This window comes from Lissotriton vulgaris, chromosome 7 (genome assembly GCF_964263255.1).
Source record: "Lissotriton vulgaris chromosome 7, aLisVul1.2, whole genome shotgun sequence".
NCBI lineage: Eukaryota > Metazoa > Chordata > Amphibia > Caudata > Salamandridae > Lissotriton > Lissotriton vulgaris.
The window spans coordinates 102,682,846-102,707,647 of record NC_141695.1 but is presented as its reverse complement, the minus strand read 5'-3'; the positions used below and the strand labels follow the sequence as shown (position 1 = coordinate 102,707,647).

The window sequence follows — 24,802 nt, the reverse complement described above, 5'->3', positions numbered from 1 at the left end:
TCAACGGATATGGGTGCGCGCTGAGAGCGTGGAGCAAACTGTTACCGGCAGTGTCCTTTCTGTGGAGTCTAGAAGTGAGTTTACCATCCTTCACCCTGATTTCCGTATCAAGAAATTCTACACTCATTGAACTGATGTTGTATGTCAGATGAATGTTATACTGGTTGTTATAAAGTTTTCCAATGAAGCGGATTGCCTCTTCCTCAGTCCCCTGCCAGATGAGAAAGAGGTCGTCTATGTAGCGAACCCACGTGGTTACCTGTGCAAGTTCGCTCATGAGGCTGGTATCACTCCTGATCTCTTCCTCCCACTTACCTAGGAACAGATTCGCGAAACTCGGCGCAAATGCTGAACCCATGGCCGCGCCACGTACTTGTTTGTACATGACGCCGTCAAACATGAAGATATTGTTCCTAAGGCATATTTTCATCATTTCGATGAGCATACAAGTATGGTCTAGGAAGCTTCTATCTCGGTTTTTGAGAAAGTGGAAGCTAGCTTCCATACCCTGTACATGATCAATGATAGTGTACAGGGCACTGACATCCATAGTGATGAGCAGGGAGCCCTCCACCCATTGCACTTTATCAATTCTGTTAAGGAAGTCAGTGGTATCCTTAATATATGTGGGTAATGCATATACAAATTCCCTTAAGAAATAATCAACATATTGGGATAGGTTTTCGTTGACACTGCCTATGGATGAAATAATAGGCCTTCCCGGGGGGGTCTTGTCATTTTTGTGGACTTTGGGCAACAGGTAAAAAATAGGCAATTTAGGATAGTCTTTTTTTAGAAAACAAAATTCCTGCCAGGACAAAAGACCCTCCATGCGCCACTCATTCAATTTCTCCCATGTTTCTAATACGCTATCGCTGTAGTTGGTCATGGTACATTTTGCATAAAAGTTACTGGTGTCTAATTGTCTCAGGGCCTCTTTCACATACATATCTTTACCCCACAGAACAATATTACCACCTTTGTCAGATGGTCTCAATACAATGTTTTTGTCCTCCACTAGTTCGAAAAGAAATTTTCTTTGTGCACCAGTAAGATTCATGTCTTTAGAACTCCATACATTTTTCGTGTGTTTAAGTTTAATGAGTTCTTTCGTGACCACGTCATGAAACGTGTCGATAGCGTCATGGGGCATTATTGGGCAAAACACCGATTTGGGTTTGAAATGAGTACCTGCTGCCCTGTCCGTTCTTACTGCTTCTTGGTTAACCTCGTTTTCAATTCCCATAGTGGTAGGGATCAGATCGCTATCTACTATGGTCACATCGCTTTCTTTCATAAGTTCAAAGATATTCTCTACATCATCCGAAATGTCAGGGTTTCTGTTTTGTTTAAAGAAATGCCATTTCTTTAATTTAACCTTTCTGACGAATTTGAAAATGTCGACTCTAGTATTGGCATAGTCGAAAGTCTCGGTAGGACAGAAGCTTAAGCCTAAGCAGAGAGTACGTTTTTCATTTAGAGTGAGGCTGCGTGAAGATAGATTAATAATTGTTTTATTTACCGTATTTTCATCCATGATTATTTTCTGTTCTTGTAACCACCTCGTTTGTTTCCCACAGGTTTTCTGGTATTTTCTTCTCCTTTGCTGGAGCTTGAGTCGTCTTTTTGATGACCTCCCCTGCCTCTTCCTCGTCCCCTTGGTCTTCCCTGGGTCGGGTTTGTCTTGAAGGTTGGGGTTTCTTCCTCTGCTTTTTTCCGTCTTGTCCTCAGGACCCGAAACTCGTGAAAAAAATTAGCCGGTTTCGCTGTGATTTCAAATTCTGATGAAGTGCTTGCTGTTCTTCTGGACATGTCAGAATCTGAGTCTTCTGTGGCACCTGATGTTTGAGGTTCTTCCCTTTGGGTGCTATTTGCTGCTGGTTTTGCCTGTGCGCCATCCTGATTATATAGGTAATCATACTTTGGACTGTAGGTTAGGATGCGTCCACTCTCATAGTCGCCACAGTCCCTATGGAGTTTCCGTTGCTTGCGGTACTTTATGTCGTCTTCATGCTTCTTTAGACGACTCTTCAGTTCCTCTTTGAATTTACTTATTGTTTCTTGTTCGGGACTTTTAGCAAACTCATCATCCAAGTCCTTCAGTTCCTTCAGGATGCCCTCGCGTTCTTCCCATGCGTATTTGATGAGAATAATGAGCATATTCTTGCTGCTCGTTGCGGAATTATTCGCCCAGTCTTCCAGCATTTGCGGATTGGGTGACTCATGTGAAGGTGTTATGTAGATACGTAATCCACGAGGAACCATTGCTTTGTCTACATAATCTTGTAGAGATATATATACAGAACAGGCTATATGGCCCCATTTACCACACTAAAAAGACTGGGGCCCAGAAGGAATCTGAAATTACGGATTTGACGGATGTGTTCTTTTTGTTTCACTAATAATCTTCTGACCTTTTCTGTCATTATGAGAATTCAGTAGTTTAGAGGGGTTCTCTTAATTCTTTTCTGACTCTATGGAAGAAAGGCGAGGTTGAACTCGTGAAAAGGTGCTAGCCATCACTACAGCTTGTTCAATGGTAAATCCGGAATATTTGCATAGCCACCTTTGAGTATGATGGGGTAAAGCCTCTAGCAATTGTTCTAAACACATTTTGTCCATAATCTCTTCCTTGGTATGGTTGTGTGGTTTTAACCACTTCTCAGTTGCTGTTTTCCATTTAAAAGAGAGAATTTTCAGGGTATCAACCCTTTTTTGCCTGAATCTCAAACACCAAGCTTCCTCATCTAGTCCGGCTCTGTCCAATATCACTCTTTACTTTTTCACATGTGGCCTCTCCAGGGGGATTAGCAGCTTGAGCATCACATGTCAATAAAGGGGCTAGATTAAAGGGCCACCTCTCTAGGGGCCAAGCCCTTGCAGTCTGTTCAATATTTATCAAAAAGGCATCCAGACCTTCTCCCGGTAGGAATTTTTGTAAAGTTATCATAGGGGTACTCGCTACTGGTCCCTTCTTAATCAGTCCAGAGGTCACCTGTAATTGTTCCTGTGCCAACTTATCAAGTTGCTCCGTTTGAGTCTTGAACGCATTTCGAAATGTGTTGCTATCAGCCTTAGCTGAAGACATTTGGTGCTCTCAGGTCCATTCTAATTTGCGTTGCACTTGTACCAGGTGTTAAATTGGAGCACCATTATGTATTGGTAGCCTGCATCCTCCACCACTTGTGATCTTGCTAGGGAATTTAATACAAAATCAGTCGGTTTTGTGTTTTCGTCCAATATCTTTTATTATAGGATAAAAAAAAATAGGTGTCCGAGATTAACAGGCCTCTTATTTTCTTCTGCAGGGCCTTAGAAGTTCCTGTCCACTGGTACCCTCGACAGAAAGGAAAAGTCAGGTAAGTCACGGTTAGAAGAGCCTCGCTTTTTTTTCTAAATTGTGAAGGTTAGATTAGTGATTTTTTTTGTATGCTGTCTACAAAGAAAGAGGTTAACGGGAATGTGCTTACAATAGGATAGGGCTGAGTGAAAAGCAAATAAACAAGAAATATTCTTAAAGACAAGGTAGCACTGTCTTCAGTCACCACCCGTCCTTTATAAGGGGACTTGTAATGCTCCCTTTTCTCTTATTCCTTCCCACCACCCGCTTGCGGCTTTCCCTCCGCTTGCAAGTTCTACTTAGAAGCCACTCACGCACCTGACTGAGAAGCGCTCTTCCTGGAATGTGGCTAGGAGTTGAAGTTCAACCGGCATACAGGATCCATCCTATCTTTTCTAGGTGTTGCTGAGCTCTCCCCGGTCTCCGATTTCTCCCAACTCGACTCCTCCGGTTCCTCGGAGACGGGGTTGGAAACCCATAGCAGGTTGTCTTCTGCTGCCACTCCTGATGGACGTGCACTTTCCGGATTTCCATTCTCCTCGCTGTCCGAGTTCACCAGGCCTCCTCATCTAGACACACGCAATTTCTACTGGAGTTCCAGTCTTTGCAGGTTTGCCTGACTTCTGGTCTCATCAAACTAACCCCCTTACAGATGAAGGGCGCAGTCAGGAGGTAAATTGCCTCATCTTCAGCCCCAGGGTTCGAGACAGGGTGTTAAGATAAAGATTGTAAATTCCTGGTGTATGTTTTGGTGGGCAGAAACCTCATAGTGAAATATGAATATCTGAATATAATGTGGAAAACATAGTATATTTTGTGTGTGAGGTGGGACTCTGGAAACTTCTCAGCATAATACACCTGCACACCAGTTTGTAGGGGATTTATAAAGCACTGTCAGCCCAGTTCACCAAGACGCTTGTGGCTCATGGGTAGTTAGACAAACCAGGGTGAAAAGTATTAATACTGTCCTTCGAAGCGTACTGCACTGCCGACTACCTGTTCTTAAGGCTTCAACTTTCAGTGGGCAACAGGGTTAAATGTAGAGACTTTCGACCAGGGAGTGCTGTGAGAGGGAAAGTCCAGCTCAACCTGAACACGTGTCAGAATAAACAGAAATCAATGCTGATTTAAAAAAAGAAAAATACTTGATTTACATACGAGTGTGTATAACACTCTTGGTGTTATACACACTCAAGATAATACAGTGGCAGAATTGAACCACAGTCAAGTACAACATCTACTCGTTTACACAGTTCAACATTCAAGCCTCAAAAAATAATACAAATGCTACCTGACCTGCAGGTCTAGTGTCTTGAATAATGTACTCGACCTAACTGTAATGTATTTGACCCATAAAATGGTCCCAAATTGTGTGATCCTAGGCAAATAATTTATTTTCTTTTACCTTCTTTTTCATTATCACTTATGAGAGCACCTTTAAATATGTGAGTTTAGCATTTCCCCTGTACAAAAGATACCCTCTTTAGTTTGATTTAATAGACTAAATATTTGCCTAATGTATATTCCAGATCAAGTGGGCCCTAAAATAGATCACCCTGATAAAATTTGACTCACCATACTAAGTAAGTTTCTCCAGGCCTGAATACCTGATTTACATGTGTTCTTCATGCACACGGATTCTCACAGACCCCTGTGCCACTCGGTGCAGTTTCACAATCTGTTAATCAACAGGTGCAGGAAAGAAACGTCAGTCACAGTTTGAAAGTTTGACAAGATTTAGATCCATTCAGAATAAGGGGGATATGAGAGGGAACGGAGGCTCAGTTCTCGACATATGCCTAGTTCTCTGGTAGCGGGGGTTCATTTAGTTATTTGCTGACATACCCTGTGAGTGATGCAACTAATAATTGAAACATAAAGCATTTTTCAGGTTGCTGCTATTTTGCATGCTCGTGCCCCCCTCTCTTCTGGGTTTTGCAACCTCTGACGTCCGGGGACGGGGTAAGGCGGCACCATATTGGAGCGAGGTGGCGGCGTTCCTGGAACGTGCCACAACGGCGGATAAACAGGCTGCGAGATGGTGTTGGCCCGGTGAGGCTTGCCTGGGCACTTGAGGCCCTAGAATCAGCACAGCAGCCTCACCCTTGACCGGCTCTGCAGAATGCATACTGCCCTGCCACTTTTGCTGGGAGCCCTGTTTGATGGGCCTGTGCCCTCCCCCTCTCCTCTGGGCTCTGCAACCTCCGATTCAAGGAGCGCAGTGAGGCCTTGCCATATTGGAGAGCCGTGGAGGCACTCCTGGACTGTGCCACGACAGCTGGCAGGTAGTGTACCTGCCCGCAGATTATCCCGCAGTGTGCGGGGTAATCTGTCTGTGAGTGGCTCATCCTTTCCCGGAGACCCCCGGCAACTGGGACGGAAGGGAAACGCCATAGTAGAGCCCTAAGCCCTTCCTGGGGCCCTGCTGTGGGTGGAGAAGTGGGGCGTCTTTCCACGGGTTGGGACTTTGAGGCAGTGGGCCCAGCAGTACAAGGCAGTCAGAATTGTAGATGATGGTACTGTTGGAAAACGAGGCAGCATCTGTGAGGCCTGCACAAATAACATGACACATTTGTCCTTCACTGGGAACCAAACACCCTAGGGCAGCGCCTGACTCTCAGAGGGTAGCGTTGCAGAGCAGTCTGAGGCTTAGTCAAGGGAGGTGGTGTGGGCTAGTAATCGCCATTTGCAGGTGCGCATAAATAACACTCAATAATCGATTGTCCGGTCTGTACTTTGCTTTATAAAAGTAAGAGTACATTTATTAAACACACACACCACTCAATACTATACACCAATTTACAAATATACATAAGCTGATGGAATTACTTTGTGACATTGCATAACATCTCCACCCTTCCCACAGGGAGGGTGGGGTCTAGTACCACCACTCTCATGTAGGCACATCACCTTGCCCCCAATGCAGTGAATTGGTCTTAATCTGGAGCGAGGGCCCTCCGCACTGGCACCATCCCAGTGGCGACCCCCCCCATAACCTCAACAAGCAATAAACAGGCTACACCTGCCTTGGTGACACATGACCCTGACTGAGCATCTCCTAATGACCATACAGTATGCACCTCTTCATCTTAAGGGCTAACAATCTGCGTTCTTCACCTAAGCGCAGCAGCAAGAATACATGTTTACGTACACTTCAGAATGACAGCACTCAGCACATTTGGATATCATTAGAATGCATTGCAATGACAGCCCCTAAAGGCATCACAGATAAAATCACAGGTTTAAGTATCTACAGTCAGACACCCTAGCCGGAATGTCTAGCCTCTTAAATCCACTTTTGCTTATGACATCACCTTGCATCAGCACTTCACATTAACCAGGTGAAATTCAGTCCCTCTACAAGAAATAACCATTAAGTTCAGTGCAATTACACCTCTTCACCTCCAGGGGATGCCTTTCTAGACATCCTCCATCTCAGCTCTTCACTCCTTGATGCAATTGTCAAAACACCCTCAGCTGAAGAACAAACGTTCCAGCCCAGAAGGTGTTAACTGCCAGTTGAGCCCTGGAGGGGTTGATTCCTTAGAATGCCCAAGACACTTGGGGTGGGACTTTTCTTCTTTGGGCTCGGGGAGGCTGCGTTGCTCCTGCAGCTCCCCCTGCCCCTCCTTCAACAATGGAGAGTGACCCCCCTCCTCTGGGGGCCACCAGCACCCGAAACAGCTGACTTCCTAATGCCTTGCAAGGCATTCTGGGGCGATTTAGCTCCTTTTCCTGCATATTGGATGAGTGGCTCTCCCACTGTGCTGGGGAGAGCCGCGCTGATCCGCCAGTGGCTTCGCTGCATCCTCAGGCTTCGTTGGGGGGCCCGGTCCCACCCGGACCCCCAGGTAAGGGTCCATGGCGCGGGGAAGCCCACCCCCGGCCGCTCAGCGCTTTGGTTGGGGGCCTGGTCCCACCCGGGCCCCTGGCTCCTCCTTCTCTTCTCTGGGGGCCCCGGTCCCACCCGGGACCCCCGCAGGCTTTACACGTTGGAGGGCAGTCCAGGGAGCCCACCCCTAGCTGCCCCCGCCGGCTCCCCGCTCAGCCCGCACCCTTGTGTGCGACCGCGGGAGCCGGCCCTTCAGGTCTCGTCTGTCCGCTCCGGCGGCAGACACGGAGACCAGCGCGGCTCCCGCTGGCCTCGGGGGAGTGCAGCGGCACTCCCCCTCTTTCCTCCTGACATCGGGGCCCGGGGATGGGGTCCCGGGCCCCCGGACTCTTTCGGGGGGTGCGCGACGGCGCTCCCCCTCACCCAGGCACCTCGGGCCCGGGGATGGGGTCCCGGGCCCCTCCTCCCCTCTTCTTGGCGGGGGCGCGCCGGCGCTTCCCGCCCCTGCCTCCTCACACGGGGCCCAGAGTTGGGCTCCCGGGCCCCTCTTGCTGCACCGCTTCATGGGGAGCGAGATGGCGATCCCCGGCGCAGGTTTCGGCGGGGGCTAGGGTGGGCTCCTGGCACCCCGCGGGGGCATCTTCACAGGGTGCGCGACGGCGCACCCCGGCTTTACTTCTTTGCGGGGCAGCCCCCGGGACCTGACCCACCCCGGCGGCATGATTGCGACCGGCGGCGGAGCCCCACGCGCTTCGTTGTCAGTCCCAGGCGGGGTCAAAGGTCGCCTACCTTCTCGGGGGCATATCTCGGCCCCCTGGAGTCCGATTTGCCCCATTTTCGCATCTTCTCGCTCCTGGTGGCGTCCCCAAGCCACTGGGAGCACTCTCCGTCGCCCACCGGGTCTCCAAGAGGGTGCATTCTGCAGGGAGCGGTCTTCACTGGCTCCCTGCGCCTCTCTTCTCCATGGCTTCTTCTTCTGCGCACCGGTCCTGGGCTCTTCACCTGGTGCTGTTAGAGTACTGGGGTGTCCTCCTTCCAACTGCCCATCGCCCCAGGCTCCAGCACCTTTCGCCTCCGCAGACCACACCCCAGAGAGAGCTTCTCTTCCTGTGCAAGTACTTTTTAAAAGTTGAGTAGGGGGCTGGCAGGAAGTCTCTGTGTTTTATCAAACAGCGACAGATCACTTCCCTGCCCCTGCTCCCTCCTCCTCGTCCAGCCTCTGGGTTGTTCAAACATGGCGTCATCCAGTGTCTCTGGCCACATGGCCTCTGAAACCCAACTCCTTCCCCCCTCACTGCCTTCACATGAGGCAACCTGGTGCCTGGCACCCAGCGACAGCAGTTGATGGATTGGCTTTTAGCTCCACCTATCTTTTCTCCTTGGAGGGAAGATCTTCGCTCTGGGAGGAAAGGTCATTAATCTAACCTGCCATGGCCAGACCCCAGCCAGGGGCTCAGAGACATATGACATTTCTGGACGAACCAAAAGCATACAAATATGACTTTGGACTTAGCAGAATACTCATTTTCACATCTGCTACACTGTACATTAGTGCGTGTCTGGAATCTGTAGGCTTTGTGGAAGTAATTTTAGCCATGGGCCCCACATCCCCATAGGGAAATAATGAAGTAAAACACAGTAAGACACACTGACTTTCCCTGGCATGTTCCTTTCCAGGATATAAAGCCTATTCCATGTCACCACCCAATTCTGCATAAGCTGGCCACGCCATTCACTCTGTAGCTGCTCCTGGACTGCGCACGCTAGGAATCTCCCCTGCGCAGCCCCTACACGTGTGCACACGCATGTACACCTGTGTCTGCATGTAACCAGCACGGTGCCCCATACTCCAGCTGCTGTGCAGCGGCCTAGTCAAGCCAGGGGCACACCAGTAAAATCTCCATGCAGTCTGCTTCATTATGAGTTCACTGTGGGTGAGTCCCAGATTATGAGGCTCCCCCACAGTAAAAGCTCAACAATTAGGTGCTCAAAAAGCGAAAAATCTGGGCGGCCCATAGTGTCAGAACCACCTTCTAACAGGTACTCAAAAGAATAAGAAACGTTTAGAAGCCGTTGCTTGCCTGCAGCTTGCCATAGATACTTTCAAAATAAGTGATGTTATTGTTGTTGGTGGGGATACCTTGTTCCTTGAAGATTTCAGCCTACGTGATGTGATTTCCAAGTTTCAAAGAGTACAGACTGAGGATGAACAGGCGAACATTGTACTGTCCTACCAGTGTAAAGATGAAGAAACAGTGATGTACGGGATACTGGAAACTGACAGAAACTTGAGGGTGACTGCAATGAAGGAAAAGCCATGTTCAGATCAGACAGTTGACAGCGTGCCCTTGTTTCTATGTTCTTTCAAAGAACACGCCTCCCCTTGTGCAAGAATTTCTTCAAGAAAAGAAGAACTCAAAAATAGAGGAAAAGGATGCTCCTGGCCATTTCATATCTTGGCTTGTCACCAGCGGACACGGAGAAGACATAACCGATGCCCGGTTGAGCCGCTTGGATCGACTATTGGGGAGTCTGCCCCGGGACAGCGAGACGTCCTAGCTGATGTCCAGTGGAGCCACCTGGTTCGGCTATTGGGGAGTCAGGCATGGGTTCTCCAGCGACCGTTTCCTACCCAGCTGGACATTGGAGAAAGACATTCCACGTCCACTGCCGCTGCTGTTCTCTACTTCTGCCTCGGACCGAATCGCCGTTGTTGAAAGTGGCGCCAGCCTTGGGGCTGTTTTGCCCCCACCGGCTACCTGCCAGTCTCACCGCTACCTCGCTGCCTCCCCATGCAGGCTATCTTCCTGGATTTTGCCTCACCTCGTCATCGACTTTGGAGACCCCAGTGAACTTTTCCCAGGTATGGGTCGCGGAAGCCACGACCGGCTGATTGTCTTCAAAGTTACTCCAGTGGACCCGAGCCCATACGCCTCCTCTCCCTTCCTGACTTTGATTTTTGAACTATGTACCCCCCGACTTCTTCTGGCACTTTAATTCATACTCACTGGGTCACTCTCATGGTCTTCTTTACTTTTTTATTTCTTTTGTCTTGCCTGCCATTTTGCTGCTGTTCTCGGCCGCTTTTCTCCGGACCCTGACCCGCCATCTAGTCCATTCCCTCATCCTTTACCCTTTTCCCTCGTTTCCTCCTTGACAATCCTCAAATGTTTCTTCCTTTTTCTGATTTGCCTTTTCTCCATACCCTTGTATCCCTCCCACCCTCCCTTGGTGCTGTGACGGTGTCCCCCCTCCGACCCCACTTAATGGAACTCTGCTATTCTGGTTTTTTGGGTCTTGATCTGAGAAAATCTACTATTTGAATATATATGTATATAGAGATAACACTAACCACTCGTATATGTAGTAGACCTTTGTTCTCTCTACCATTTCTATGTGACTATTAGAGTTAATCCATTTGTATCTCTTCCTTGTGTGACTTTACAACTTGTACATTTGCAAATTTTTCTATTTGTATCTTTAATATAACTCCTGTATTCCTAAATCCATATGTATCGCAACTGGTTCTTATGTGAAGTGCTCCGACACCTTCGGGTAATGTTCGCGCTATATAAAATCGCATTAAATTAAATTAAGGACGTACTGTGGAGGCTGGAAGACTCAGAAAACCGGCCCCATCTGAACCATATTTGATTTGCTGATTTTCCGGGAGTGCAGGGCCCGACATGGCGAAATTCCTAGACGAATGGAGGCTCCTTTATCCCACAAGATACGTTTTCCTTCTGTTATGTCATTGAAAGAGCTCATCTAGTATTGGGTGGACCTTCCCTGCCTGGTGCCTCACCTAGTACAATTATAACCCATTTCCTGAACTACCGGGACAGAGACACGATCCTTGCCGAAGGGCGCAGACTCACAGACGTGAGAGATGGGAATTATACAATACTCATATTCCCGGATTACACTGAGGTGTAGAGACAGAGGAGAACCTCTGATGAAGTAAAGGCCAAACTGCGAGGCTTACAGCTGCGATTTATGCTTATGTTTCCAGCAAAGCTCAAGGAACTCTTTTGAGGGAAATTCTACGTTTTCCTCACACCTGACGAGGTGCAGCACTGGATCGAGGAGTGGCTGCACACCCGGGAGTAAAACGGAGATCTCTGCTCCTATGGATGGAGGGGGCGAGGCCCAATACCAAACGGCGTCATAGAAAGACTGAAACAGAATCAGTCAACATTGGCCCTGAAATGGTGCAAAGTATTCCGGACCAGTCACCTACCTCCTCAGACTCAGAGGGGAACCAGCAGTTGGGGGATGGGAGACAAGTGTAACTGAGAATGGTTCTACACATGCCACCGGCCAAGCAATGGAATCTGGGTCTCTGCATCCTTTGCCCATGGCAATAGCAGCTCTAGAAGGGAGCCGCTGGTGACCGCCACACACCAACCAACGATACCATCATGGCACTTGGATAGTCTGAGTGGGACCAAAAGGCGCCACACCGGAGTTGCTTGGGGGGCTTCCCTCTTCCTTTGTTGATCTTTTAGAAGTAGAAATGAGACTACCACTAATATCTCTATGTTTTCCCCTATTATTAGGCGCAGTTAATTCACACGTTTTTGTTCTGGGGTTCAGGAGCCTGCATTAATGAGTTGGGGCTGCAGACCTCTCGGACTCCCTTGTGGAGTAGTTTCCAAGTTGGATGCTTTGGGTTTCACTCACGGGGGTCTTCGTGGGGTGAAGCGGGGGGAGGGCGGGAGATAGGTAAGGGCCAATGGTTGACTTTCCAGTTACGTTTTGTGCATGGAATTGTTCTACTTTCCCAGGGTCTACTTTTTACCACTGTCGCCACAACACACAGGTGGGGCACTGCCTCATTATGGGGCCCGACCCAGAGACTCGCTAAGCACCCACACCTGAGGTCAATACTGATTTGTCAGGGGGCTCAGACCATCTCCCTGCTCTTATAAGGCAAGCAGCGTACACACACAGTCACTAGATGAGGGCAACATCTCTGTTCTATCGTGGAACGTTAACGGCCTGGGAGAAAAGGATGAAGAGAGGGATAGTTGCACAACACATAAGTAGACTCCAACCCTCTGTAGTCATTTTTGCAAGAAACACATCTCAAGGGGACTCAATGCAAGTTTTTAATTCGGGGTGCTTACTATAAGCTGGCACATGTAATCTACGCGACAGGCTCCCAGGGGAGGGGGGGGTCGCCATTTTAATCTGTAAGAATCCCCCATTAACAGTCACTAAAGTTGGATGGACCTGTTGGGATGATACGTTGGAGTGAGGGGCCTGTGGGGTCGTTGGGATGTTACGCTAATTAGTGAATATGCACCTCCTAGACTACAGGCCCCCACCCTAGGGAAAATATCACATATCCTCCTGAAGGCAGGCTACTCTCCATTTACTAGGTGGAGATTTTAATGATGTCATGGACTGTACCCGGGATAGGTCGGGGCCCACTGCATCACTCACCTGTCCAACCCCTCTTGCTAATTTTGTAACCAACCAGGGACTGATTGACCTGTGGAGGAAAGATCACACACATAATTGGGTCTACTCCTACTTTTCTGGGGCCCACCATTTGTTCTCCTGATTAGATTATACATTAGCACACGCAGGAGAGGAAAGGGAGGCAACATATTTGGCCCAGGGTTTGTCAAACCACTAACCCTTGCTGTGGCGGAAGGACGGGGGCGGGTTATCAAGCACCTCCTGAAAATTAAATGTCTGGCATCTGAAGGACAAGGAGGTGGAAGCTGGCCTTTGTTTTGACACCAAACTTTATTTTAAAAAGAATGAGGGCAAGGTCTCCTCAGAAATAAGTCAATGAATCAAACATTTGTAAAGTGTGCTAATCAACTGTGAGGGTCTCAAGGCGCTGAGGGGGCTACAGCTACTGCTTGAACAGCTAGGTTTTGAGAAGTCTCCTGAAGATCAGCAGGTCCTTGGTCTGTCGCAGCTGTGTGGGTAGGGTGTTCCTTGTCTTGGCGATGAGATAGGAGAAGGATTTGCCACCGGTGGAGTGAAGCTGGCGGTTTGGGGTGTAGAAGATTAGACGTTTGTTGAGGTATGCTGGTCCGGCATTGCAGAGTGCTTTGTGAGCATGGGTGAAGAGCTTGAAGGTGATCCTCTTGTTGACTGGGAGCCAGTGCAGGTCTTTCAGGGGGGCGGTGAAGTGGGTGTGGCGGGGTATGTCGAGGATTAGGCGTGTGGAGGCATACTGTATGCGATGGAGTCTTTTCTAGAGTTTGGCCGTGGTTCCTGTGTAGAGGGCGTTGCCGTAATCCTGTCTGCTGCTGACAAGGGCCTAGGTGACCGTTCTTCTGGTTCTGGTGGGGATCCATCTGGAGATTTTGCGGAGGGTGTTGAAGCAGGAGGAAATGGCATTGACTTGCTGGGTCATTGAGCGCCATGAGTCCAGGATGAACCCCAGGTTGCATGCGTGGTTGGTGGGTGTTTGTGCAGCTCCCAGGGCGGCGGTCACCAAGAGTCGTCCCAGGCGGAGGGTGTGGGAACACTGCGGGAGGCACATAAAATGGTCCTTCGGGATAGAGCACAAAATCTGGTGGCACTGAAGCAGAATCGAACAGAGATAGAAAGTGAGCTGGACCCGGACCCATCCCCTACTACAATTAGGTGATTGTCATTCCTCAGGGAAGAATACTGTACTTAGGCCCAGGAGAATGCAAAAGCGCAGATACATGCAACACTACACATTTATATGATAGCGGAGAGAAAGCTGGCAGACTGCTGGCCTTTCTGGTTAAGAAAGAGCAAGAAATCAAATGTCTACGCCAGGTGCTTGGTACGGACAGAGAGATGGTTAAGTCAGACACAGCTATTGCCGAAACCTTTGCACACTATTACGAACAGCTATGTAGGGCCAGACCTCTGAATTCTGAATCCCAAATAAGACTCCATGCCAGACTAACACTGGATGCAGAGGCTTGTGAGGCATTTGAGGCGGACATAACCCTGAGCGATGTCTAAAATGCTATGGCCCGTCTTAACACAATGGGATACCAGCCGAGTTGTATAAAAAAGTATGTCGATCCTGGATAGGTTTATAGAGGCCAATGAAATTGGTGCTCTCCCTCCCAACCACCAGAAAGCGACTATTGTTGTAATCTGTAAAGATGGCAAGCCCGGGGACCAATGTGTCTTGTATCGCTCGATCTCCCTGCTAAATAGAGAGGTCAAAATATTGGAAACTACCAACACCGCTTGTCCATATGGACCCATCGGGCTTTATGCCTGCCAGGTCAATTCGGTACAACCTGGGACATGCCCAACTGGATCAGTAAAATGCAGGGACGTCCTATTAGCACTAGATGCAGAGAAGGCGTTTGATGACATGTATTGGCCCTTTTTGGAGAGCACCTAGGTAAAATTTGGATTTAGTCCCAAGTTCAGGAAATGGGTCGCACTGTTATACCAGAGACCAAAGGCGTTGTGAGGGTGAAAGGGTTGCCGTCTACTAAATTTGCCATAGGCCAAGGCACGCAACAGGGATGTCCCCCTTCTTTTTGCCCTCGTAATAGAATCACTGGCATGTAGGATCCGTGCTCACCCCGGGATTTAGGAGCTCTGTGTAGCGGGTAGAGAAGCCACAAACTGGTGGGGAGGTATCCCTCTGTGCAGGTGATGAATTCCTTCACGTCACTCAATCTGGTCTGCCCTCCCCCTGCTATTTGACGTATTGGATGAAGAAGGAAAACACTCCGGCGACTGGGTGAATTGGAGCAAGTCACTACTATACTTTTTGCAGGGTACCATATTGGATTCCCCCTTCCCCAGCAACTAATGTGCACCACTTTAGGATTGAAGTGTTTGGGTGACTTCCTGACTCTTCACAAAGAGACCTGTCACAAACATAATCTGGGTAGGGTAATTCCCAATTGCCAGGAGGACATGTGCAGATGAACGTGGCACCCCCTTACATTGCTGACAAGAGCCAGAGTCAAGATAGTACTACTCATGTACCTATGCTCTTCACCACACTTATTACTCGATCTCCCCAGATGTTTTCAGGGGAATGGAGGGGGACAGCCGTCCATTTTTGTGGGATGGTAAATGCTCTTTGATTGCCCTGACCATAATTCAATATCAACATGAGGACGCAGTGATTCTCGGTGGAGAGACACTGCCAGTTTTGCGTGATTGTGTGACTGTGAACCTGATAATTGCGGTAACTGTTTTTAAGAGTCACTTAATTTTGAAGTATTTTGCTTACCACTCTTACCTGCCTACTCTCCGAGGCCCCTGTACGTCATGGCTATTGCCGTTTGTGCGGAGGGCCTTTCGGAGCAGATTCGCACTTCCGGTGGGGTGGCGCTCTAGACTATTTAGTCACCACCTCATGAGCACGCGAAGCAGACGCGGTGATTCTCGGCTGAGAGACACTGACACTGCTCATCGCAGCCACAGACGACATCAGATCCCTGCTCGACAACGGGGAAACAGCGGCCCTCATCCTCCTGGACCTCTACGCAGCATTCAACACTGTCTGCCACCGCACCCTCGTGCAGTGCCTACGCAACATCGGAATCCAAGGGAAGGCCCTGGAATGGATCATCTTGTTCCTCACCGGAAGAACCCAGAGAGTCCGCCTCCCCCCGTTTAGATCAGAGGCCACCGAAGTCATCTGCGGCATACCACAAGGATCATCACTCAGCCCACCCTCTTCAATATCTACATGAGCCCCCTCGCAGCCATCGCACGCCAACTCAACCTCAACATTATCTCCTACGCCGACGACACCCAGCTGATCCTCTCCCTCACAACGACCCCGCCACCGCCAGAACCAACCTACATGAAGGGATTAAAGATGTCGCCGAATGGATGAAGAACAGCTGCCTGAAACTGAATTCAGACAAGACGGAAGTCCTCATCCTGGGATCATCGCCCTCCACCTGGGATGACTCCTGCGGGCCCCCTGCCCTGGGCACCACAACCAAGCCAACGGATCATGCACGCAACCTGGGCTTCATCCTGGACTCCTCCCTCTCGATGACCAGACAAGTCAACGCCGTGTCCTCATCATGCTTCAACACCCTGCGCATGCTCCGCAAGACCTTCCGATGGATCCCCACCGAAACCAGGAAGACGGTCACCCAGGCACTCATCAGCAGCTGCCTGGACTATGGAAACACTCTCTACGCCGGAACCACAGCCAAACTCCAGAAAGGGCTCCAACGCATCCTGAACGCATCAGCACGACTCGTCCTGGACATCCCCCAACACACCTGCATCTCCGGCCACCTAAAAGACATACACTGGCTCCCCGTCAGCAAGAGGATCACGTTCAGACTCCTCACCCACGCACACAAAGCCCTCCACAACCTGGGCTCCAAGTACCTCAACAACCGACTGACCTTCTACACGTCTAACCGCCAGCTGCGATCAACCAACCTCGCCCTCGCCACCGTTCCACGCATCCGCAGAGCCACCGCCGGAGGAAGATCCTTCTCCTACCTGGCAGCCAAGTCATGGAACTCCCTCCCCACCCACCTTCGGCAAAGCCAGGACCACCTTGCCTTCAGGAAGCAGCTCAAGACCTGGCTTTTCGAGCAATAAACAGTCCCCCCTCCCCCAGCGCCTTGATACCCGCCCGGGTGAGCAGCGCGCTATATAAATGCTATGATTGATTGATTGATTGTGTGACTGTGAACCTGAAAATTGTGATAACTGTTTTTAAGAATCGCTTCATTTTAAACTATTTTGCTCACCACTCTTACCTGCCTACTCTCCCCGGCCCGTCGCTGCTATTGCTGTTTGTGCGGAGGGCCTTTCGGAGCAGATTCACACTTCTGGTGGTGTGGCGCTCTAGTTCTGGAGCACCCTAGACTATTTAGTCACCACCTCATGCGCACGCACAGTGGACGAGCACAGCAGGCGAGCCCAGCTGGGACCAGGACCCCTGGTCATTTTGACAAAATTAAGACCATCCCCTATAGTAATAACGGATTGGTGTCAGTACAACGCAGATTTTTACGTCGCATTCCGTTACAACGGAATTTTTACAACGCAGGATCCATTACATCGGATGCCATTACAACGCATGGCATTACATAGCAGATGGTATTACAACGCATGGCATTACATCGTAAGTATAGGTAAGTATACCTTTTTTAAAAAAATGTTATTAAGTTAATTTAATTAATTTAATTTAATTAATTTAATTAAAATACATTTTAAAATAGCCATTAATTTTATGTAATAAAATAATATCTATTTAATAAATGTAATTTTAATAAAAAATGGAAATAATTTAATTTAATTAAAATAATAAAATTAACTTAATGAACATATTTTTATAATTGAAATTAAATTAAATTAATTGAAATAATTTATTTAATTTAATTAATTTAATTTAAAAATGTAATTAATGTAATAAAATTAATGTAATTTATTAAATATATTTTAATTAATTTAAAAATGGTAAATATAATTTAATTAACCCAAAACACAAACCTACCCCTGAACCCTAAAAACACCCCTGTACCCCAAAACACAAACCCTGCCCTAAAACCTAAAAACACCCCTGTACCCCAAAACCCAAACCCTACCCTAAAACCTAAAAACACCCCTGTACCCCAAAACGCAAAACCTGCCCTAAAACCTAAAAACACCCCTGTACCCCAAAACACAAACCCTGCCCTAAAACATAAAAATACCCAAACACCCCAAAACATATACCTCAGTACCCCAAAACATATACTCCTATACTCATACTTTTTTAAAAAATTAATTAAATTAATATATTTAATTTATAATATTTAAAAACATAAATATTTTTATTTATAATTAATAATAATTAAATCAATTATATAATATTAAATAAAATAAAAAAAAATTATATACTTACCAATACTTAAGATGTAATGGTATGCGTTGTAATACCATCTGCTATGTAATGCCATGCGTTGTAATGGCATCCCATGTAATGGATCCTGCGTTGTAATAGCTGCGTTGTAACAGCATTACGACGTAAAAGTTGCGTTGTAAGTGATACACACCGTAATAACTCACAGACACTGTGGAATCTAAGGGCGGCCCTTGATGATAGGTGTCTTCACGCCATGTGCCCGGCTAACAATGTTTTAAGCTGCTCCCACTGTGATTTCGAACTCAAACCTCATATTTAGGCAGCTCATGGGTCAGGGCCACCAATAAAAATGTTCCTTCTGAATTGCCGTTCCCTCATTAAGCATTCTGATGAGCTGTCACATCTTTTGGAACATTTTAATCCCAATGCTCTTTTTCTCTCTGAAACATGGTTGTGGGATGAGGCCGACCCAGCCATTACACAGATTTTGCAGTCAGGGTACTTACTACACAGAGCTGATCGGAAGACTGGTAGAGGCGGGGGACTTGGGATAATCTTTAAGGATTGTTTCCACTGTCGGTCTTCGTCTGCGGAAGTACCTGACTGCAAAGGCATGAGCTTCTCACTGGAAATCTCACCCACGGTTACTTTTTCTGGCCTGTTACTCTACCAGCCACCAGGACCAATGGGCCAGTTTCTTGATAGTCTTCCATCAATTGTTGCTGAGTTAGCATTATCCCCAGCGAACTTCACAGTTCTTGGAGATCTGAATATACATCTAGATGACCCTTCTGTTAATCAAGCAAAGGCTCTCCTGTCCAGTTCAGCAGCTCTTCAAATAGTGCAGAGGGGCTTTGCACCAACACATATTAAGGGTCATCTTTTAGATGCTGTGCTCAGCAATGACCAAAAGCTCCATGTGGGTCTCCCGATCCCACTCCCATGGACTGACCACCTACTTGTTCCTTTGAATTGGGAAACTCTGACTCCCCCGTAGTGCAGAGCACAGCTTCACGGTTGGGAAGGAAATGGTCGAACCATTCTGCTGGCCAGTGGTCCACCTCACTGACTGCTATTACTCCTTTGCCTGGCTTAGACCCTGGTAGGGCCAACAGTAACTTTGATGCCTGGATACATACCTCACTAGATTCTTTAATCCCTCTGAAAGTCTCTTATACAAAAATTAAATTAAAAGAGGCACCTTGGTACACCTCCAAACTAAGGGAACTGAAACAAATGTGCAGGAAATTAGAAAGAAGCTGGAGGCAGGCTTCAGAGGCTGGAAGAAGAAACGCTTATAGAGAAGTTATTAGGAAGTATAAGGCGGAAATTAAAACCGCGCAGTCTGTATTTTATGAGGGCAGGATTAGCGTGGCCGCCAACTCCCCTTTGGAAATTTTCAGGATTGTTAAATCTCTTATCAACGTCCCACAAAAACCCCCTGATCCTAGAGAGGCCCAAAATCGCTGTGACAAGCAGGCTGAATATTTCCATCAAAAAATTTTGCTTATTTCCCTATCTTTTACCTCGCTCCAGGGTAATTCTATCCCTTCTGGTGCTGAGAGTTGCTCTCTGGCAACACAATACCCTCGATCGGAGTTTCCTCCGCTGGACGAGGGACTACTGAACATCCTAATGTCGAAAGTATCATCTGACTCTCCGACTGATTCTGCCCCTCCGCGCCATCTTATCCTAGTCTCTGATGTAATCCGGCCAGTGATCCTGAATGTTCTAAACGCCTCCATCGCCACAGGAAAGGTGCCGCTGGCATGGAAATGCGCCCAAGTCAGACCATTGCTGAAGAAACCCAACTTGGACCCTTCCATCATGGCCAATTATCGTCCGATCTCCCACCTTCCAAGGCTGGGCAAGCTGCTTGAGAAACATATTAATACCATCCTGGTTCTCCATTTGGAGTCTAACAATCTACTCCATGATTCTCAAGCAGGTTTCCGCCCGAAGCTGGGGACGGAAGCAGCCCTCTTGGCAGTGACAGAGAGTGCTCGGAGGTATTTGGACCAAGGCGGCACTGCAGCAATTATTTTGCTGGACCTCAGTGCCACCTTTGACACTGTGGATCACAACATCCTGCTCTACCGACTAAAACACCTTGGGGTGAACGGTTCGGCTTTCATCTGGTTGCAACCTTTCTGGAAGACCGTTTTTTCAGGTCTCGGAAGGTGCAAATCAATCCAAACTATGGCCCCTGGGCTGTGGGGTCCCTCAGGGATCCTCCCTGAGCCCCACCATTTTTAATATCTATATGGAGCCTTTGGTTGCGATAGCGAGTCCTTTTGGCATCACAATTGTCACCTATGCAGATGATACCCAACTGGTGTTTGCTTTCAACCACCCTGAGGTTTCATCTAGCACTCTGGGCAGCTGCCTAGAAGCAGTGGCCGACTGGATGGCTCTCTCTCATCCAAAGCTAAACGGGGACAAGACAGAACTGATGTTCTTGGGTAAGTCCCCGTCACCCATAGCAGCCTTGGGTTGGCCGACCTGTATGGGTCCTCTGCCTGCGCCTAAAGATAAGATGAAGAGTCTCGGAGTGTGGCTGGATAGCACTCTCTGCTTTAATCATCAAGCTACCAAGATCTCCGCCACCTGTTTCGGCCTGATGAGGTTGTTGAGAAAAGTTCTGCCCCTTCTCCCTTTTCAGGCCCGGAGGATTATGGTGCAGGCCCTCATTCTGTCCCGTCTAGACTACGGGAACGCCCTGTACCTGGGTGCCCCGATGACCACCATTAAGAAACTACAGGTGACTTAGAACTGTGTGGCCCGCTTAATCCTGGAGTTGCCCTGGAGACACTCCGGGTCAGCTGCTTTGGAAAAGCTTCACTGGCTGCCAATTCAGGCCAGGATTCGATTTCAGGCGATGTGCACAGCCCATAAAGCTATATGGCACTCAGGCCCTGCTCTGATTCGTTAGTTAGTGACTCCCTACCATCCCTCTAGAAATTTGCGCTCTAGCACAGCTTTTCTTGCAGTTTCACAGAAAGTTCAAAGAGCTAGATGGGGAGGTCGCTCCTTCTCTTGGAATGCTGCCTCCTTGTGGAATTCTCTGCCCCCCAATATGGGTAGCGAACCTGATCTACAAAAGTTTCGTAAACATTTGAAAACTTTTCTCTTTCACTAATTTTCACAGCCTGACTGTTGTCTCTGTTCACCCGGCCTAAGCACCACGAGGCCTCAGGGCAGAAGTGCGCTATAGAAAATTAAATTTCATTTCATTCAACAACGCCTCAATGGGAGTCAATAAAACATAGGAAAACAATTTGTCACAGTAAATGAATTCTTTAAATAATACGTAATCACACTTTCTTATATTCAAGAGTTTATATCAAGAAAAAAAGTTTTAACTCAAGTATATATATTACAAATTACAAAGAACTGATGGCAGCATCAATATTTTTTGAAGTGTGTTTTAAAGTGCAAAGTGAACACGTGGTGTGCACTAGACGTGATTGAACGTCACAAGTAAAACACAGGAAACAAAAAGGAAAACCAGCATATAGATTGGAATTGGATTTGATGCAGATATTATACATGCACATTGATTACATAAACAATGAAAAATTATGGCATAATTAGCAATTCCAAACAGGCTGGTGGGAGCTGACAGCGTTTCGATCTTCGGGATGTGAGGTCATCTTCAGGACAAAGAAAGACAGGTAAGTTAATTACGGCCTAATGGAGAGAAACAATGTGGGGACAAAATAATTTAACCCAACATATGGCATTTATTTTAGACCACTTTACAAGTTTTTGATGAGTATGTCTATATTACAAAGGTACACAAGCGCAATCCAAGGCACCTGAAAGTAATAGAAGTGAGTGAATAAGTAAGATGTGCCTAGCTAATACAGGGAACCACTAATGCAATAGCCACTGGGTCGGGCGAATAAGAAAAAACAAAAAAAAACACTTATAAGTGAGAACCTTTCTAGTGGCAAAGATGTCCAAGGCTTGTTTTTTTTAATTTTAAATTTTTATTTAATTTTGTTCAGACATTTATGTAACAAAGCAGATTAGTCACATGCATTGCACAATGGTCGCAACCAAGACATCTAGCAAGAGAGTTTGTCCAACAGTAATCAGTGCAGCAGAATCACATTACACAGATTTACATTACTTGGAGAAAATGTGGGTCTGATCTATCAGCTCCTTTCTCCTCTGGGCCAGGGCCTTTGGGGCAACCCATGGGTTGGTTGTTTGTTTGAGAGTATAGAGCCTGGTGACCAATTTACAAGAGGTCGGTTTGGTTATTAATTGTTCTAACGGTTTCAGAATAACTGGAGGAGCTGGAAAGGTAGGATGTATTGTTTTCAGGTGGCTTGAAGTTGATAATATAGGAGAAAATCTAGGATCGGTGCCTGCGCACCTTCCTGACCTGTTGGCGGGCCTAAGAACGCGTCTTGTGGGTACAGGTCGCCTAGAGTAGAGATGCCCATTTTGCGAGCACGTGCAATGGCGCTCTTGTCATGTAGGAAGGTGAAGTGTGGGTGGAACGCAAGCAGTGTGGAGGGTGCATACATCAGTGGAGTACCTCTCCTCCTCAGGCCCAGCGTAGGGTTTCAACTGTGTTTATTACGGTCACGTTTCTACAATAAGGTTGATAAACAGCCACTTGTAGGGGGACTGGATCAGCCACGTAACTCTTAATGGCCACATGCGGCTGAAACGGGATGGGAGAGCTCCTTGTGGGGGCCTAGGACAACTGCTTTTAACCTGCCATAGGGCAGGGTGGCCAGGCTTTGGCATGGGAAACGAACTCCGCCTTAGGAGAGGCAAAGGAGCAACATCAACCGTGGACCGATTAATACTGATAACATAGACTAGTGGAAAGATTAACACAGTATTATAATAAGCAAAGCTATTGTCACAACTGTAAAAAAAAACATAGCAGTACAAGCAATCAAATGCTGTATAAGACCAGTGCGGTACAGGAAGTAGAGGGGCTTCCGTCTAAGGAACTCCTGTCACAGTGGCTAGTAGTAGGTTAAATGCAGTAATAAAATAAGCAGAGCCATAATTACAGCTGTTCAAGAAACGTAATAGTACAATCAACTAGGTGCTGTAGGAATCAGGTATGCAATTAAAAGTAGAAGGACTTTGTTCACTCAGTCATTATCACTCAGACTCAGTTCAGGGATAGACTGCTGCGAGGCACGAGGAGGCGATTTCCGTGGCATATATGCTTAGTGTATTTTAAAGCTGACTTAGCGTCTGTAAAAAAAGTGAGATTGGCCATCATGGGTGATCTTTAACTTAGAATTGAGGCACTGCAGAGAATGCGTTTCGCTGGTGTAAATTCTCTACGCGCGGCTTGAACAGCAGGCATGTAGTCCGAGAAGAATGACAGAAGGTTTCCCTGAGGGGTTATGGGGCTTTTTGCCCTGCCTCTTGGAGGATCGCATCTCTGTCCCCATAGTTTAAAAAGGTGTGCAATGATCTGGCACGTCGTCGCACATGGGCCCAGCGATCTGTGAGCACGCTCCACAATCATGACCTGAGATAGTATTGGACCAAACAACTCACACAGCAGGCTCTCAATGAAGGGTTCCATTTTTGGGATTGCTGTAGATTCTGGAAGGCCTAGAATTCGTAAGTTGGGTCGGGAACACGCCTCTAAATCCTCATTCTTAGCTTTCATCACAGCAAGAACTTTTTCCATACTTAATATTTGGTTCTAGATTCTGTCTGAGAGTCCTGAGTGTTTGACAGCCTATTCTCCAGAACGTCCAAGCGTGTTTAATGAACGTCTACCCGCTTTTTTAATAGTGTCCAGACTGGAGGTAAATGCATCTATTTTGTGGTCTACTGTTTTAAGGCTGAAACGCACATCCAACAAAATGGAGTCAATCAATCAATCAATGACATTTATAGAGCGCACTACATACCCGTAGGGTCTCAAGGCGGTGGGGGGGGGGTGCCGCTACTGCTCGAACAGCCAGGTCTTCAGCTTCTTCCTGAAGGAGAGGTGGTCTTGGGTCAGGCGCAGGTCGGTCGGGAGGGAGTTCCAGGTCTTGGCGGCCAGGTAGGAGAAGGACCTTCCTCCTGTAGTCGCTCTTCGGATGCGGGGGACGGCGGCGAGGGCGTGGTTGGCTGATCGAAGGTGGCGTTTGGGAGCGTAGAAGTTGATTCGGCTGTTGAGGTAGCTCGGGCCTTGGTTGTGTAGGGCTTTGTGTGCGTGGGTGAGGAGGCGGAAGGTGATTCTTTTGTTGACGGGGAGCCAGTGAAGGTCTCTCAGATGTCCGGAGATGTGGCTGGTTCGTGGGATGTCGAGGATGAGTCTGGCTGATGCGTTCTGGATCCGCTGGAGTCTCTTCTGGAGCTTGGCGGTGGTACCGGCGTAGAGGGCGTTGCCGTAGTCCAGTCGGCTAGTGACGAGGGCCTGGGTGACGGTCTTCCTGGTCTCGGTGGGGATCCACCAGAAGATCTTCCGTAGCATGCGTAGGATGTTGAAGCACGCCGAGGAGACGTTGTTGACTTGCCTGGTCATGGAGAGGGAGGAGTCCAGGATGAAGCCCAGGTTGCGTGCATGGTCTGTCGGTTTGGGTGCGGTGCCCAGGGCGGGAGGCCACCAGGAGTCGTCCCAGGCGGAGGGTGAAGAGCCCAGGATGAGGACCTCCGTCTTGTCCGAGTTCAGTTTCAGGCGGCTGGTCGTCATCCACTCGGCTACCTCTTTCATCCCTTCGTGCAGGTTAGCTCTGGCGGCGGCGGGGTCGTTGGTCAGGGAGAGGATCAGCTGGGTGTCGTCGGCGTAGGAGATTATGTTGAGGTTGTGTTGGCGTGCGATGGCCGCGAGGGGGCTCATGTAGAC

The 24,802-nt window shown here is 48.0% G+C and overlaps 1 pseudogene; it reads left to right on the top strand.

Moving 5' to 3' along the window:
- Positions 1-2,577: 2,577 nt before the first annotated feature.
- On the top strand, positions 2,578-9,731 carry LOC147700912 (uncharacterized; annotated as a pseudogene).
- The last annotated feature ends 15,071 nt before the right edge of the window (positions 9,732-24,802 follow it).